This window comes from Typopeltis vanoorti, chromosome 20 (genome assembly GCF_054136105.1).
Source record: "Typopeltis vanoorti isolate ZY-2024b chromosome 20, IOZ_Tvanoo_1.0, whole genome shotgun sequence".
Lineage (NCBI taxonomy): Eukaryota > Metazoa > Arthropoda > Arachnida > Uropygi > Thelyphonidae > Typopeltis > Typopeltis vanoorti.
Genome location: NC_143568.1, coordinates 65,115,650 through 65,133,638, shown reverse-complemented (window position 1 = coordinate 65,133,638; position 17,989 = coordinate 65,115,650). Strand labels below are relative to the sequence as shown.

The window sequence follows — 17,989 nt, the reverse complement described above, 5'->3', positions numbered from 1 at the left end:
TATGTTTAGGTTTTCATGCATCGCTTTATCTATGATTGTCATTGTTTTTGTTTTCTGCTTATCACAGCTCTCTGTTAGTTTATTAAATATATTTTGAAGATCCTCTTCATTCTTAGGGATTAGTACTGCGTTGTTTACGCTAAATGCTCGTTTTTTCGACTTATATTAAATGAATAAAAAATTATTCATTTAACATAAGTTTTAATATAATAAAATTTAATATAAGTTTGAGTCTAAAATGGTACAAAAATTTTATTATTATTATTATTATTTGCCTCACTCATCTACAAGTAATCCTTATAAGTAAATGCAGAAATTTGTATGTATAATCACTCTTTCTCAAACTTAAAAAATAAAAAATAAAAATAAAATAAAAAAATTAAAAATTATACAAAAAATTCTGTATAATCTTCATTGTTAATATTAGAAGAACATGTGTTGTAAATACATAATATAAAGGCAAAAAAGTATTATTAAAAATTTTAATTGAAATCCAATGTAGGAATTTTACAGAGGAATTTTTCAGCACTTAGTGCTGAACTCTGTAAAATTTTAAGGTGCAATATCACACAAGATGTTTATTGTATGTATAAATATTTTAGCAATCAATAAAATATATTTAAAAAAATAAAAAATAAAAATTATTATTATTATTAAGAGAGACCTCCAGGAAGACACCATACCACACACACCAGCTATCATACTTATTCTTAAATTCATTCACACTGCTTGCACTCACAATCCAATGGCAATCCATTCCAATACGCACCACCCTCTGAAAGAAAAATCTAGCTCTCACTCCCTTTTTAGCGGCCTTCATTCTCGGCTTCCAAGGATGCCTTCTCGTCCTTGCCCCACCCTCCATAAATTGAAAAATTCCATCAACTGAAATCCTGTATGACCTTCTCAATCATATCACCCCTCTTTCTCCTGTTTGCTAGTGTCTGCAGTCTACAAATTCTAAATGTGTCTTCATAATCAGTATTCCACAATCCTGATATCATTTTTAACATTCTCCTTCAGGGGCGGCTCGTGCATTGGCACTGCGGAACAGCAGCATCCCCAATTTTTCTCGATACATAAATATATTTATTAATTTATTTATATTTGCTTGTAATATTTAATTTTATCATCAACAATCCTATACAGTTCTCTTATTTTGTATAAAAAATAATAAAATCTATCTCGTAGCACTTAGGAGGGCGAAGGACGCTAGCAGCACTGTGTTTACTACAGTGCCATATTGCTATGCGCTCAAGCATATGCAATTTACAGTGAGATGTGAGGTATTAGCGTAATGCGGCACTGTCCGTCGCGCAGTTCAACTGTTGTTTATATGCAGTTTGCGCCAGTAGTAGACTGTTCGTAGTGCTTATCGTGTTTACTCCGTCTCTTTAAATATTTGGACATTACAATTAAAGACAAAACATTTGTTATAGTTTTTATTTTAGAATATTATTGGGGTTACCCATTATCATAAGATAATGGATTTTATTTTTAAGTAATTTTGAATTATACTAAACTGTGTAATTTTATCGATAATAAACAATATTTTTTTTATGAAACAAAACAAGAAGAATATATTTTATTTTTAAGTAATTTTGAATTATACCAAACTGTATCATTTTATAGATAATAAAGAATATTTTTTCATGTTTAATTTTTACCATAATTTTGATATATTATCCAAACACGTATACACTGTACTTACAGTGTGTATGTATGTTTCGAAAGTTGCAGCTCCCCCACGATTTCAAGCCACGAGTCGCCACTGCTGTCCTGTGTACTCTCTCCAATATATCAGAATCACAACAGAAACCAGACCTGCCCACAATAGTCCAAGTGAGGTCTTATCAAAGCCTTGTAAAAAGGCAAAATGACATCCTTATCTTCACATGTGACCGTTCGTTTCAGTATTGCAATTATCTTTAGAGTTGTATTTGCAAATTTTGCCAGATGACCGCTGAACTTCAGCTTCCTATCTAACTTCCACTCCAAGATCCCCAGCCTCATCAGTTTCTTCTAGCCTAATCCTACCAATATAATACGAACATTGGATATCTAATCATGCCGAAGTGAATGATTTTACATTTACTGACATTGAACTGACACCTATTTTCCTATGCTCACAATTGCAGCCTATTCAAATTATTCTGCAAGTACTGCATATCAGCAGCATTCCTGATTACCCTACCTATCTTTGCATCATCAGCAAATAGCTGTATGTCGCTTGTCAAATCCTTCCCAATATCAATAATGTACAAATTGAATAACAGTGGACCAAGCACTGATCCTTGTGGTACGCCACGCTTGTTACCTTAAATCTTGCAGATTCATATCCCCGGTACACCTCTTTTTGATATCTGTCAGTCAGCCATCCTCTTATCCATGCTAATATTGTAAATATTGTATAACTCAAACTCATTTTCTCCAATTTATGCAACAGTCTACCATGCTGTATTCTGTCAAAATCCTTAGCAAAATCCAAAAGTATAATGGTGTATCCATTCCCCTTGTCTAGTTCAATAGTAACATTGTTATAGAATGTGAGCAAGTTGATAAAACATGAACTTCCCTTAGTAAACCCATGCTGTTCATTGCAAAGCAGAGATTCACTGTCAACCCATTTCTGAATGCGAGCCCTAACCAATTTTTCCAAAATCTTCACCACCACTCCTGAGATACTAATTGGTCGATAGTTGGATACATCGGTCTTTGCACCACCCTTGTGCAATGGAATTACCATAGTTTCTTTCCATTCCTGCATCATATTAAACAGCCTGGTCAAAGGAATGGCCAGTTCAGCTGAACACTCTATTAGCACACGTGCTGATTTTAATGTGAAAAACATTTTACAATTGACTTTAATGATGCCATTCAAGACTTTCAACTATTGCGAATTAATCATAACGATATGCAGCCGTTTAGAAAACTGAAGATATGTCAGTGTCACTGTTGTTAAGGAGAAACATTGCGAAAGGAAAAAAAAAAAGGTGGGGAGGGGGGATATATATGTGTTTAATGCATGTTGAAACGTTCCGTGATATATAAACAAACGTACCGAGTCATAGGACGCGTTAGATTACAGATCAACGTCGTATACCGAGTTATGCAATATTTGTTTATACAAGTATTTGCATGACAGCGCAATATTTTTTGCCGAATTGCCTTTTTCATGTAGGCAATAAGATTGACACGTTTACTGATGAATATAAAATAAGTGGTGCAGTGACACAAATTAAGTAAGACAATCACAAACATCCATGCCCAGAGCGGCTTTTATTAAAAACTTTATCTTTGTTTATGACAACGGTAGTGCGAGGTAATCTCAGTGTTCGATACACCATTATCACTAAATTTAATAATTTTAATCATAGCAGATAAAATTATTTCGAATTTTATCTGCTATTATTAACAACAATAAAACAAAATGAAAGTTCTAAAATGTATTATTCACAGCGAAACACTAAAACACACACACACACACACACACACACACACACACACACACACACACACACACACACACACACACAAAGAATGAGAAAGAGAGAGAGAGAGAGAGATGTAGCAAGTAACGACGTCGTAAACATGAGTCCAGAAAACTGCGCACCGGTTATGATTCACGGCGATATCATATCATGGTGTCATTAAAACCAAAGGCAAAGTTTTTTTTTTCCCTCTTTTTTAAATTATTATTATTATTATTTATTTATTTATTTTTTTACATAGTCCAGAAACCTACCCTACAGACGAAATATGGAACTTTTTTTTTTTTTTTCAACCAGTCTGGAAGCCTAGTTGACTAATGTATAATTTATTTTTCTTTTTTGGTTTATATTAAAATATAGACATTTTAATGTACATAGTACAAGTGTAAAAATCAATGCAGTAATATGTTACATAATAATAAAACTCACGAGATATAACATATAACACGGGTTAGGAAGAAAACGAAACGGCTTATTTATGGGAACATTAGTAAAGTATCAGGGATAGCAAAACATATATACAACAAGAACAATAATAATATGCAATGTACGCAATCAGCTTTCTTTATGAACATAGCCCAACTCATTTGATTCAAGGTAGGAGAGGGTTTTTTACTCCTGAAAACTTGGATTTTTATGTTAACAAGCAATGCATCGACGCTATCCCGATCAAAATTCCGTAGTAATACCGCGGAAATTTGCTACCATCCGCTTTTGATGCAATGTTGCGTCTTTGAATGTATTATTATTATTGTTATTACATTAACTCTCCTGGGATCAAAGAACCATCGCGAGAGAGAGAGAGAGAGAGAGAGAGAGAGAGAGAGAGAGAGAGAGAGAGAGAGAGAGAGAGAAAGAGAGAGAGAGAGAGAGCCAGAGGAGGGGGGAAAGAATGAATGCATAATAATAAAATATAGTGATTAAAAAAAGCTAAGTTTAAATTTAAGTAGTTTAAATTTAATCAGACCTTTAAGATCCTAAAATCAAAGTTTCATTACTGGAGGAGACTCAACAGTCCCTAAACATGTTAAGGAATGCCTACATAGTAAGCTGGCGTTATTTCCCACTCATTCGCATTTTCACATTATACCGAATTGACTGATCCAGACGAATAAAGCAAGCTTCAAAATGAAAAATATAGTATAGACAAAGTTCTCATCGTCTACTAAATTCTTCATTAATCTAGCCATTATTAGCAGATTATTTACAGGACTTCAATCACATGACGCCTTTACTTATATCTGCACTCAGTATATGTGCCACTCCTCTTTCATGTTTTTCATGAGATTGGGAATAGTGCATTTGATGTCCATCTACAGTTGTTACTTTTCTAAAACCTGCTTGCCTTATTTCTCTAATAATTTGGAATGTTAGTACCATGCTCGAAAGGAAAGACAAAATATCGATTCTCATCTGTTTCAAAAGTTCCCGAAGGCCTTTCCCTTATCCACGCTCTTGCCATCTGACATAGCTACAGTATAGTCTTGGATCTTGCGGTCAGCACATTTGACAATGCATTACTTGATTACTGTGGGTTTTCATTATCAGAAATTTTACAGGGTGGTGATTCATCCAATCCTGAAAGCAAAAGACGTTACATAGAAAGTATACATTGCTATTTTTCCTAGTTTGCATATACACAAGCCTCTGGTCGGGAGTAATGTTAGTCTAAAAATGTACACTTCGTTTCTTCTTTTTTTTTCTAATTGCAGCTTCATTCCATCTTTCTATGTTATAATATCATTTTTCTCCCTATTGAAACAATTCCTCTCTCTCTCTCTCTCGCACGCTCGCGCGCGCACACACACACACACACACACACACACACACACACACACACACACACACACACACACACACACACACACACACACACACACACACACACACACACACAAAGCATTATTCATCACAACACTGACTGGCATAGTATTTCCTTACTGAAATAATAAAGCAATATTGTGTCTATGTTAAATATGGAAACGTTTATATAAAAAGAAGTTATGCTCACATATTTTTATTAATATCTTAATTTGAACGTTAGATATATGTGAAGATCATGAACGTGTGAGACCAGCTATTGAAGATCCAAAATGGCTTGAAAAAGTTCAATGTTTGGTGTCTAGAGTAAAGTTTCTGGATAGTCTAATCCTTAGCTCATCCACCTATGGTGTTTATTATATTAAGGTACTACATGCAGGCTAACAGCTTTTCACTTAAAAAAATAACTTTTTTTTTAATGAGTTTATATTTTTAGCTTTGAATGGCTACTTTCTTGTTATTACATAAATTAAAGCAATTAAAAAAAATCCACACTTGACATCTGTGTTGCGCCAATGGAACACATTTCGTTTAAAGCCAGCCAACCAATCAAACAAACAAAACAGTAAAATTATATTGCATTATACGATTCAAACTATTCTCAGAAACCTATCTTCATTTCATGACAGTGAGCCTATGATAAATAAGAGTTCTATTACGGTTGCTCTCTCTCTGAATTGTTTCGTTTTCCAGGAATCAATTTAGGTCGTAAAATTAGGAGTCGTCTCTGGTATATGATTATATTTCTGGTAAAGTTCGAATTATAGCAATCAACCTTCATCAGAAAGAAAATACCGTATATGCTGGCGAATAAGGCGAGCGCTTATAGAACCCCCAAAATTTTCTTCCTAATGTTTATATTGTGGTATACTCGCCGTATAAGAAGACTACAAATTTTACACTTACCACTGGCATCTTCTTACACATTACTGTTATTTTAATATAATGTATGAATACAATCTCCTCGGGTATTTCTTTACAATAATTTATGAACAACGTATTCCCGTAAGAGACGATCGGCTCAATGTTTGTTACTTGTATTCTAATTTCATTAGAATTTAAAAAAAAAGAAAAAAAATAATAATAATAAAATGTACGCGACGCAGTACTGCAGCAGCTAGACGTCGCTTCACAATATTTTCTTTCCATCGTCGAATTTCAGTGCTTCAGATTTTATACCCGATCCCTGGTTTCAACATTTCTTAAACAAAAACAAAAACAAACAAAAAAAAAAAAAGTGGTTATTTTTAAAATATCCCTCAACTTCTTTTTCTTACGCTTTTTTGTTTGTTCCCATTTATTGGAAACGGTAAATTCGATGTTTTGCAGTGGATGATGCCATTTTGCTGCAGAAATTATTTACATACCTTAATAAGCCACAACATTATGACCACGCAACCACTTGCCGTGGTCAACCAGACTGCACGGTTGGACGGAAATAGGATGATGGCAGAGGTATCCTGGTATGGGGATCGTTTTCGTAGATATCATTGGATCCTCTCATCCCCACTGAACATATCTTGACCGCTAATTCTTATCTGGGGATTGTTTTGAAACAAGTATTATCCTACATATGATCCAATGGATCAGAATCAGCAAGACAATATCCCATGTCATAAGGCCCACATTGTGCAAGCATGGTTCGAAGAGGATATCCAAGCATTTCATAGGCTCTCTTGGCCGCCAGATTCTGATCTCAATCCCATCGAGCATTTGTGCGATCATGTGAAATGCATCATTCACCAGCGCCTCGCAAGGTCCAGAAAAAGTAGATTTGTGTTTTTATTTTTGCACAATCCCTTCCAGTAGTTTTGTCTGAGTGAGTCTTTTTGGTTTTACAGCACTCCTTTACTAGTGATGGCAAAATTTTCGTGCCAGCGTTTCTTTGGGAACCGCTAATCTTTAGATTAGCCCTCGTAACGAAATAAATGATTCCCCAACCAATAACATCCAGCCAGTGGATGTTGTTGGTTATGTGACTAGAGAAGGGTCGTTGTTGTGAAGAGGCTACAAAATGTTGCAAAAATCATGTCATCTGACGAAAGTGCCACACGAGATCTGTGGAACAAGAAGGGGGGATTAAATAGAACAAAAAAGCGTAAGAAAAAAAAGTTGAGGGATATTTTAAAACTAATCACAATTCTTTGTTTTTAAAAATGCTAAAACCAGGGATCGGATATAAAACCTGAAGCATTGAAATTAGACGATGGAAAGGAAATATTGTGAAGCGAACATCTAGATGCTGCAGTGCTGTTTTTCGTTGTCATGTTAGACACTACGTTCTAATACTAGTATATTAGCATGTTGAGACAACTTCGCGAAAGGGATACAACGCAGTGAAGTCCTTTACTGCTGCTGTTGCCGTTATATCCCTTTCGTGAAGTTGTCTCAAATAATGCTCCTTGGCACACCGCTGTTGTATCAAATTGTGGCCCTTCTATCAGATGGCATGATGCATGCTATCAGCATGGATCACTGTGGTGAAAGAAGCATGAATCCATGAGCTCCATTCTATCAAAGAGCAACACTGCTGGTTGGGTGACAGCAATGTGCTGGTGTGGAATGTTTTATTAGCACTTCTTAGATGCCCTGATCCTCTTAGAACGATGTCTGAATATCACAGTCTTCTTAAACACTGATATCGATCAGGAGCATTTCTTCATGTTCACATTTTGTTCATCGTGCAATAGCAAGATAATAAACTATGTCGCAAGTCACAAATCATTCAAGGAAGATTTTAGCTGATGGAGGTGACGTTACAATGCTTCAATGGCCTGTTTACTTTACTGACACACCTCCAACCGAATAAACATTAGTTACTGAGTCATGATGGTGTAGTGTAATATCACTGTGAAACATTTCTTCGACGTCGCGAACTATTTCTCTAACCGAGATGATGGTCGCAAGTATTCGATACTCTCTCTCTCTATCTATCTATCTATCTGGCCAAGGTGTTGCACGTGCGTTCATACCGCTCCTGCCTTCCCCCACCTTTTATACGTTTATCCGAAAGGAAGGACTTATTTTTTTATATAGGTATATTCTCCAAGCCGAGAGCTATCTACTCATACTAGTCGTGTACGCGTAAGTGTAGTGATAAGTGATTTATGACAGTTCTCTTCTACTGCTGTACGAGTTCGTATATATCTTCAATTTGGACGCCATAATTCCTTCTCGGACACCTGCACCCCTCACCTGAGGCTATAGCCGGCGAAGGATTAACCGCCATGGCAACGGCACATTCATGTACTACCAAGGATTTAGCAATTCAAAGACCCCCTACGACTTCGGACCCGGAAGGAAGAGCAAAGGTCACCGGAGCTATGTACACAGAAAACAGGTCAGTCAATTCAAAATCTTATGCTAATGTTGTATCTAATGGAAATATCCTATCGTCTCCCAAAACACTGATCTCACACACGAACGCCTCATCAGCCAGCAATAAACCGATTAACGCAAAAATAACTACCACTGTTACGAACGTCATTTCCCGAGAAAATGGGATTGTTATTTTCGCCACCAAAGAAAACATCCCATTAGAAGATTATCTGACGGCGATCGCCAAAATTGTGCCCGCAAAAAACATTACTGACGCTTCCCGCGTAGCTGGAACTGTGCAGGTATATTTTAGCCATATCTCATGGGCACAAACGGTACTGCAAAAAGGAGTCGATATTGGCGATTATCACTTCGAAGCAGCCCCAATAGCACTGGCCCCAACAAAAGTAACAGTATCAAATGTTCCCCCTGAAATTCCTCATCAACTCATCAGATCCATGTTATCAAGATACGGTTCAGTCACAGGAAAAATACGCACATTGTCAGCAGCCACGAAGAAGCCCGAATTTGCCCATGTCAAAAGCTTTCGAAGGCAGGCATTAATGCATTTTCCAAACAACGACGCACTGCACGACCTCCCAAAATTAATCAACACGGACATAAACGGAATAACCTATACTTTCTACTTATCTTCCTCATCACAGTGCATCTTCTGTCATGAAGATGGTCACATTAGGAAACAATGCCCCTATATTACCAACAGTTCATCAACAAACATCCCAGCCCAGAATAGTAAACCAGTTGAACAGAATAACATCGCACATGAAGAAAATCAAAGCATAGGAAAAAGTAAACCAAAAATCCTCTCCTCATTACAAACTTCAGAGGAAAGAAAATCCCGAACTGAAAAAGACAACGCTCACGTAGCTCTTGAACGCCTGCCAAGTAATGAGATCCAAGGCTCAGAAAACGAAGTCTCACAACACGAAAACACGGATCCTCCCAACAGAGATGACAAGGACGAACTAATTAAAAGCAATCCCCAGACCCAGCAACCAGAATCACTAACTCAGCCTCCCACTAATTCAAAACCTCACCCTATAGAAGAAACTACTCAAAATGGCCTTTCTTCACCTGCAGCCAGCCAAGGAGAAACAGAGTTCCCAGACGATGAGGAAACTGTATTTCCACATGACGACCTAGAAGAAGAGGAAGCTGAGGGCGAACTTCCTCACACTGAGGGTACCCTAACCATGAAGCAGCTGTCATCCTTCATACAGAAAGTGCGAGGGTCTCCTCACAAACTAACTATAGCCCTTAAATACACCACAAGAATCCCAGAACTAATATCTCAACTTCAGGACCTACACTCGAAACTGAAATGTAAAAAGAGCAGAGCAGAGGTTAACAGGAGTAAGCGAATCTACTACCTAATTAATGGTCTACAAACACAGTACCAGGACCAATATTAGATTAAACTTACAATCAAACTTTCATAAATCATAATGTCTATAAGCCTTTTCTCTCTCAATGCAAGAGGATGTGCCTCTGCTCTACGCAACAGAATAGTCTTTGACCAGGTACAAAAATATCATATAGACCTAATACTAATGCAAGAAACAAACATCAACTCCTCATCCAATTTATCCAGAAGATGGGCAGAGTGGCCATATGACTTACAGCACTCTGCAACCCAACAACATCATGGAGCAGGAGTTAGCTTAGGTGTACATCATAGATCTCCTTACAAACTAAAAGTGATTGCTGATATACCAGGATATGCCTTGTATGCTCACATAATAGCACCCAACCATAATACCCTGCATGTGTTCAACATCTACATACCACAGCAGGATGCTCTGGCATCACAAATCCTGGATTTCGTTCAAAACCATCTGTCTAGTATAGACCAAGAACATGTTATAATAGCGGGAGACTTTAATTGCACTCTTGACCAAGAAAAAGACAGACTTCAGTGTGCTGAACATCGTAGCCAATTAATAAACAAACTTCAAACATTGGTAAACGATAATGAACTCATCGACGTCTTCCGGCATCAACATCCTGATAAGAAATCCTACACATGGAGGTCAGCAATCACAGCGACAAATAGGCCACTCTACCAAGCACGACTGGACAGATACTACATTTCCAAACATACCTTGCCTCTAGTCAGAAACATCTCACACATCCCTTCCTACATTTCAGATCATTGTTTTGTCAAGCTGCAACTTTCATTATCCTTGGAAGCATCCAAATCAGGAAGTGCCTACTGGATCTTCAACAATACTCTTCTGAAAGATCCAGATTATATAATAAACACTCAGGCTTTAATAACCAACCTCACTCACTCGAAAGTGGATACAGAACCAATGAAAACATGGTGGCCCCACCTAAAATCACGAATAAAATCCTTTACGCAGATCTACAGCCACCAGAAAAATCAACAGAAGAACATTAGAATCAGACAACTTGAAGAACAGCTCAAGTATCTCCCAGAAGAAAGCCCTGAACATCATTCTGCCTTGCAAGCCATGCAAAGACAGGCAGAATTATCGGCAAAAGGTGCCCTACTTAGATCGCGGCATACACAAATAAATCTTTCAGACGCCCCCACAAAATATTTTTTCTCTTTGGAAAAAAAATGCCAGGCAGCAAACTCCATCTCTGCTATCAGACTTCAAGATGACAGCATCACAGAAGATCCAAGAAAAATCACCTCTGAAATCCTACAATACTACAAGAAAGCATACAGCACTGCAGGAACATCCCATCATGCCATTCACGAAATACTGAAAGAAACAAAAAAAATCTCTGCAACAGATCGGAACCACTTAGAAATGAAAATCACTCTACATGAACTGAAAACCGCATGCACGTCCTTGCCAAAGAACAAATCTCCTGGCCTTGATGGTCTCACGTCAGAGTTTTTCCAAGCCTTCTGGAATCAACTCGGACCACTTCTCCTCGAAACACTGCAAGAAGCCTACATCAATGGCCTCCCACAATCCGTCACGACCTCAGTAGCACGATTGATACCAAAGAAGGGAGACCACACGGATATCCGAAACTGGCGTCCACTCTCCCTAATTAATACCGATTGCAAAATAATTTCCAAAGTTATAGCAAACCGAATAAAGCCAACACTGCCTGAAGTTATTGGCCAACATCAAACGTACTCTGTCCCAGGAAGATCAATACATGATAACCTCCATTTAATAAGAGACCTCATCCACATCGCAAATAGCCAACATGAAGACCTAGCACTCGTCAGCCTTGATCAGGAGAAGGCTTTTGACAGGGTAGAGCACGAATACCTTTATGAAGTTCTAAAGGCATTTGGCTATGGTCCTCTCATCATTGAAACAGTGCAATTGCTTTACAGAGATGCACACTTCTGTTTAAAAATCAACAACAGGCTCACTCGCAGTTTGTCATACTCTCGAGGGATCAAGCAAGGATGTCCCCTCTCTGGTCAATTATACACACTGGCCATAGAACCCTTCTTAAAAAGAATACACGACACCATCATCTGCAAACGAACCAGAATAATAGAACCACATCAAAAAATTACCTTATCAGCATATGCCGATGACGTCACTGTAATAGTACGAAATGAAGAAGAAATGACAGTAACCGAGGAAGCACACAGACTATATGCACAAGCCTCAGGGGCCAAATTAAATTCTGCCAAAACCACAGGCTTGTGGTCAGGCAGATGGAAGTCTAGAAATGATTCTCCGATCGAATGTACCTGGTCAAGCGAAGGACAAAGATACTTAGGTGTGCACCTTGGCAACACCAAAATATATAACACACTGAACTGGACGCAGCTGCACAATCGTTTTAAACAGGTGCTAGGTAAATGGAACAGCGTTCGTTCCATGTCTTCACTTAGAGGAAGAGTACTAATAGTTAACCAGATGGCTGCTAGTGTCTTATGGCATACCCTCAAAGTACTCACACCTCCTGAAGAATTTCTCCACCACATCCAAAAGGAAATCAAACGTTTCCTCTGGAACAAAACTAACTGGACAACACACCCTCAACTCTGCAAGCCACTCAGCAAGGGAGGTCAAGGCCTGATTTCCCTTGAAAACAAGATTCGATCCTTCAGGATAATCCTCCTCCTAAAGACACTTCAATGCAATCACACTTATGTAACCACCTTCGATTACATCACGAAAGCATCCACCAGAGGACTTACACTTTCCACAATCCTCCGAATGGCCAGTCCTGCACCATCTCCTCCTAAACTACCTACCTTTTACAAAGATGCTCTACAGCGATGGAAAAACACAGGACTCCATCACACACTCACAGGATCAACAGAGTCAGCTGTACTTACAGAACCACTATTTTCAAACAAAAACATCACAAGTCTCACAACTGGCCAGCCTTTTCTTTTCCCTACATGGAACTGGGCAGGAATAAGAGTCATAGGAGACCTCCTAACCCACACCCTAAAGTGGAAAGCATTCACAAGCCTACCAATGAATAACCCCAAAACTGAAAAACAATATCAACAGTTGCAAGCCTCCATTATAAAAGCCTATCCAGATATCACTACACCTCAGGAAATCCGTATTCCTTCTAGAAACTGCTCGGGGCCAGTATTTCATCTTGTACAATCTGAAGCCTCACTTCCAATTCATCCCTCCAACTACAAGAAAATATACCACTTCCTCATGTCAGTGTCCCCATCCTCACCATTCTTATATTCAGCCTTAACACTCTCATCTACAAGGCTGCATATACCACACAGTTTTCAGTGGGATCTGCCATATAAATCAAAATGTGCCAAACCAGATTCCGAAATACAGTGGAGATTATGGCATAACATCTTACCAACTCCTTCAAAGCTCTACAAATTTAAGCTAAGAGAAACGGATCTGTGTCCATTCTGTGACGTTTCAGGCACCCTGGAACACACATATCTGACCTGCCCTGCAAACAAAGTGATAATCACCTATGCCCTGAATACCGCCTCTAGCACCTGTAACTACACACACAGCCAAGAAGACTACTGGAATTTAGTCCACACAGAAGAAAACAGACACAGAACATGCAATTTCATCTTCATCTGCGCTAAGGCCGTCATCTACAGCTTTTACCTAAAACAGACAAGAAGTAACCAGCACCCATCGATCACTGAAGCTGCACAAACCCTCATGCACATCCTCCGTCGGAAACTAAAAAGCAGGCTTCTATTGGAACTTGAGCACTTCAAAGAAACAAGAACTGTCGCGAAATTCCTAGAGGAGTGGAATCCAACTGGTACCCTCTTCTGGATTGACGACGACAATGTGCTCCATCTGAATGATAACTCAGAATGATACTGAACTGTTAATTTTGAATATTCATTTATATCTCTATTGTACACCCGAAAGGAAAATGTTTTTTTCTTTCTCTGTAAATATATACTTATAATATGTAAATAGTCATTGTTGCCTATCGTGTAATGTTTATTTTAACAAGTTAAATAAAAAAAAAAAAATCTATATCTATATATATATATATATATATATATATATATATATATATATATATATATATATATATATATATATATATATATATATATATATATATATATATTTTATCTATCTATATATATATATAGATCAGGGTCAGTTTATTAAGTCCACCTGCCTAATAGTAAGGAGCTCTCTCTCTCTCTCTCTCTCTCTCTATATATATATATATATATATATAGAGAGAGAGAGAGAGAGAGAGAGAGAGAGAGAGAGAGAGAGAGCTCCTTACTATTAGGCAGGTGAACTTAATAAACTGACCATTCAGTATATCATATGAATATAAAAATATTATATTTAAATATTCTGTAAAGTTCTATAACCTGACACTTCACAATTATTTTATCTTTCAAATATAGTATTTTATTAATATTTTTAGAAAATGCAGACATGAAGCAAGAATCATTCAGAGGATTGTCTAATGATGTTGACAGAAGCAACGCTATAGATGATAGGAATTATAATGATGCATGTTCAATTGATGTCCACTCGTCTCCTGTTGAATGTCAAACAGCGACAAGAACGTGTGAAATGCATGACCAACTAAATAATAACAGCCAAGAAAGAAAATTAGATATAACATACGCTGGTAATGATTCACATAATAGGAACAGAAAGAAATCAAATTTTCCCAGCAGACCTGACTCTGGTAACCAAGGAAAAAGCATCAATTTGATATGTAATTATTTCCAGCTTACTCTTGATGCTGCACAAGCTTATCATTATAATGTCGAAATCAAGGAGGAAAAGAACCCTTACAGAACCGTTACTTCTAACAAGAAGCATGAAATAGTAAACAAACTGAACACAGAATTCTTCAATGGACTTAATTTTGCTTTTGATGGCCAGAACAACATATTTACTGCAGAACCGCTCCCTTTGCAAAGCGGAACGCTATTTATCGTTAGTTTAACTACAAAATATAAAACTGAAAATTATAATGTAAAAATAAAATCAGTTAGCAAGGGATCATCAAGTAATATAATTAACTTTGGATCCCTGAAGAATTCAAATGAAAACAATGTCTCTGTTATTCAGGAGACTATAACAGTTTTGGATGTTTTGTTCAGGCAAAGGAAATTACCAGTTACAGAGGCTGTGTACAAAAGATCTTTTTTTCCATTTTGTGAACAAGCACTCCATCCACTAGATGGCACTAGTGAAATATGGTATGGTTATTTCCAGAGTGTACGCGTTTGCCAGAGAGGTGTCATGCTGAACGTGGATATGACCGCAAAAGCTTTCTTTCGCAGTGGACCTGTTATCCAATTCGTTAATGAAATTTTCCGCACAGATATAAGAAAAGCGTGCACAGGTTTATGTAAGTGGCAAACTACCAAGCTTTCTTCAAAAATGTATGGATTAAAGGTTCGAGTGACTCATCTATCGTATGCAAGAACCTATCGTGTGGTAGGAATAACTGAAAAGGCAGCCAACGAAATTACATTCTTCATAGAAAAAGATCAGATAATTGAAGAGAAAAAAGTTGCAGATTATTTTGAGGAGACATACAGAAAGTTGAAGTACAGCTATTTACCTTGCATTAAAGCCGGCTCTGGGGACAGAGAAGTGTTTTTGCCCTTTGAAGTGTGCGAAATTGTTGAAGGCCAACCAATGAATGCTTTGAGTGATGTGCAGAAAGCCAAAATGATTCGGGATGCTGCTAAAACTCCAGCAGAAAGATTTCAAAAGATTTACGAATCAGCTAAAGCAGTAAGTGAAAATTGTTCCTCTACATTAGAAACTTTTGGGCTTCAGCTAAATGTCAATCCTATAGAAGTTCAGGGACGAATCATTAAACCTCCAAAGATCACATATGGGAATGCCACAGTAGTAATGCCTATGAATGGGTCTTGGGATATACAAAACAAATCATTATGTAGAGGTGCTACAATAAACAACTGGATAGTGTTGAATTTTTCTTCTTCAATCTGTAAATCAGGCACGTTGGATAAATTTATCATAAAACTAATTGAAACTGGTAAAAATATCGGCTTGAAATTCACTGATTCTTATACAAAACAGGAATGTTCTTCAAATGAAGTCGCTAATATATTAACACATATCAAAAACGTACAAAACGTGAAATTTGCATTAATTGTAGTTTCAAAGAAATGCTGTAAAACTCTTCATGATAAGATAAAACTTATTGCAGAAACGCAAATTGGATTAGTAACACAATGTGTAGATGCCGACATGATTGGGAATTCTAAATGTAATTTTTCATATTTAGTGAATCTCTGTCTAAAGATAAACATGAAAATGGGTGGTGTGAACTGTGTTCTATATAAGCCCGACAAACCCCCTATTTTTGTGAAACCTGTGATTATTATTGGAGCTGATGTGAATCATCCTTCATCCACAGAGCGAGAGAAGCCATCCATTGCAGCAGCAGTTGGAAGCATTGATGGCTACCCAGCAAGATATGCGGTGTCCTTGAGAATTCAACCATCGAGTTACGAAACTCGCAAAACAGTGGAAATTATCGAAGATATAAAAGGGATGGTCAAAGAACTCTTGATAGCATTTTATCATAACACCCATAAGAAACCAGAAAGAATTATTTTTTACCGAGATGGTATTAGTGAAGGACAGTTTCTTCAAGTAAGGAATTGGGAAGTTGTTCAAATTCAAAGAGCATGCCGAGAAATAGAATCCGATTACCTTCCTCAACTGACTTTTATTTCTGTACAAAAACGTCATCACACTAGATTTGCTCCACGGCATTCTTCGGGTGGACTGAGGGACGCCAAAAACATACCACCAGGAACAATAGTGGATCGAGACATTACAAGTCCAGTGTATTTCGATTTCTTCCTCTGTAGTCATAAGGGAACTCAAGGTACCAGTCGACCAGCTCATTATATGGTGCTTTACGATGACAATAATTTCACTGCCGATCAGTTACAGAAACTTAGCTACGCATTGTGTTTCACATACGCGCGATGCGCACGCAGTGTTTCTATTCCCGTTCCTGTTTATTATGCCCATCTTGCAGCCTTTCGAGCCAAGCAGTATTTAGCAGCTGATTCTTTTAAATTATCCCGATCCTTATCGTATTATGAAAATTTGGTAAAAGTAGTGTCTGGTTTTGAAACAAAAATGTTTTTTGTATAAGAAAAAAATGCGTAAAAATGTCTAGGAAAATAATGTTTTCCTATTTTAGTAATTTTTATGATGTCTTGCTTTGTATGAATTAATGATTTACAATTTATATATAATTTCTGCAGTTTTGAATATTTTCGAATTATATGTTATTTTTTAAAGAATGCTGTGTTTTCAGATCTTTGTGAAGAGCTATGCTCGAAGAATAAAATTTGATTTCAACACACTTCAAACTTAAATTTAATGTCAAGAGCCAGGCTATTGATCCTAACATGAAAGGGAAGAAGAGATCGTGTGTGTGTGTGTAAAAGCACTTTGTGAAGGAAGTATAATCCAAGTCAGCATTCCTTCCTGATCTTAGAGTTAAGAATATTAGTAAATGAACCAAATCTAGTCAAACCCACATCGACACAAATGCCATGGAAAATGTGGCGATTATCGAGTGAACTGTTATTGATATCTATAAGGTATTTGATTATCTCTTTGACACAAAGGCGCAATAACAAAGGCACCATATTACGGTCTATATTCTGACTTCTGTAAAGGGACTACTAGCTGGTTTTCTGGTATTTTATTTTCGTCTGACTATAAGGAGGACTTCAGGTGATTATGAAGTCCTCTTCCTTTCATCCCCATACTTGTTTGTGTGTACCTCACAATGACTGTATGATAAATAAATAAAAATATGCAAATGAACAACTTTAACGTATGGAATTACTACAGGGGAAAATCACATAATTAACAATGTGAAATCAAAGA

At 37.2% G+C, this 17,989-nt stretch overlaps 1 pseudogene; it reads left to right on the top strand.

Annotated features, from left to right (window-relative positions):
- LOC150095520 (protein argonaute-2 pseudogene) overlaps positions 1-17,242 on the top strand; it is a 50,841-nt pseudogene extending 33,599 nt beyond the window's left edge.
- The last annotated feature ends 747 nt before the right edge of the window (positions 17,243-17,989 follow it).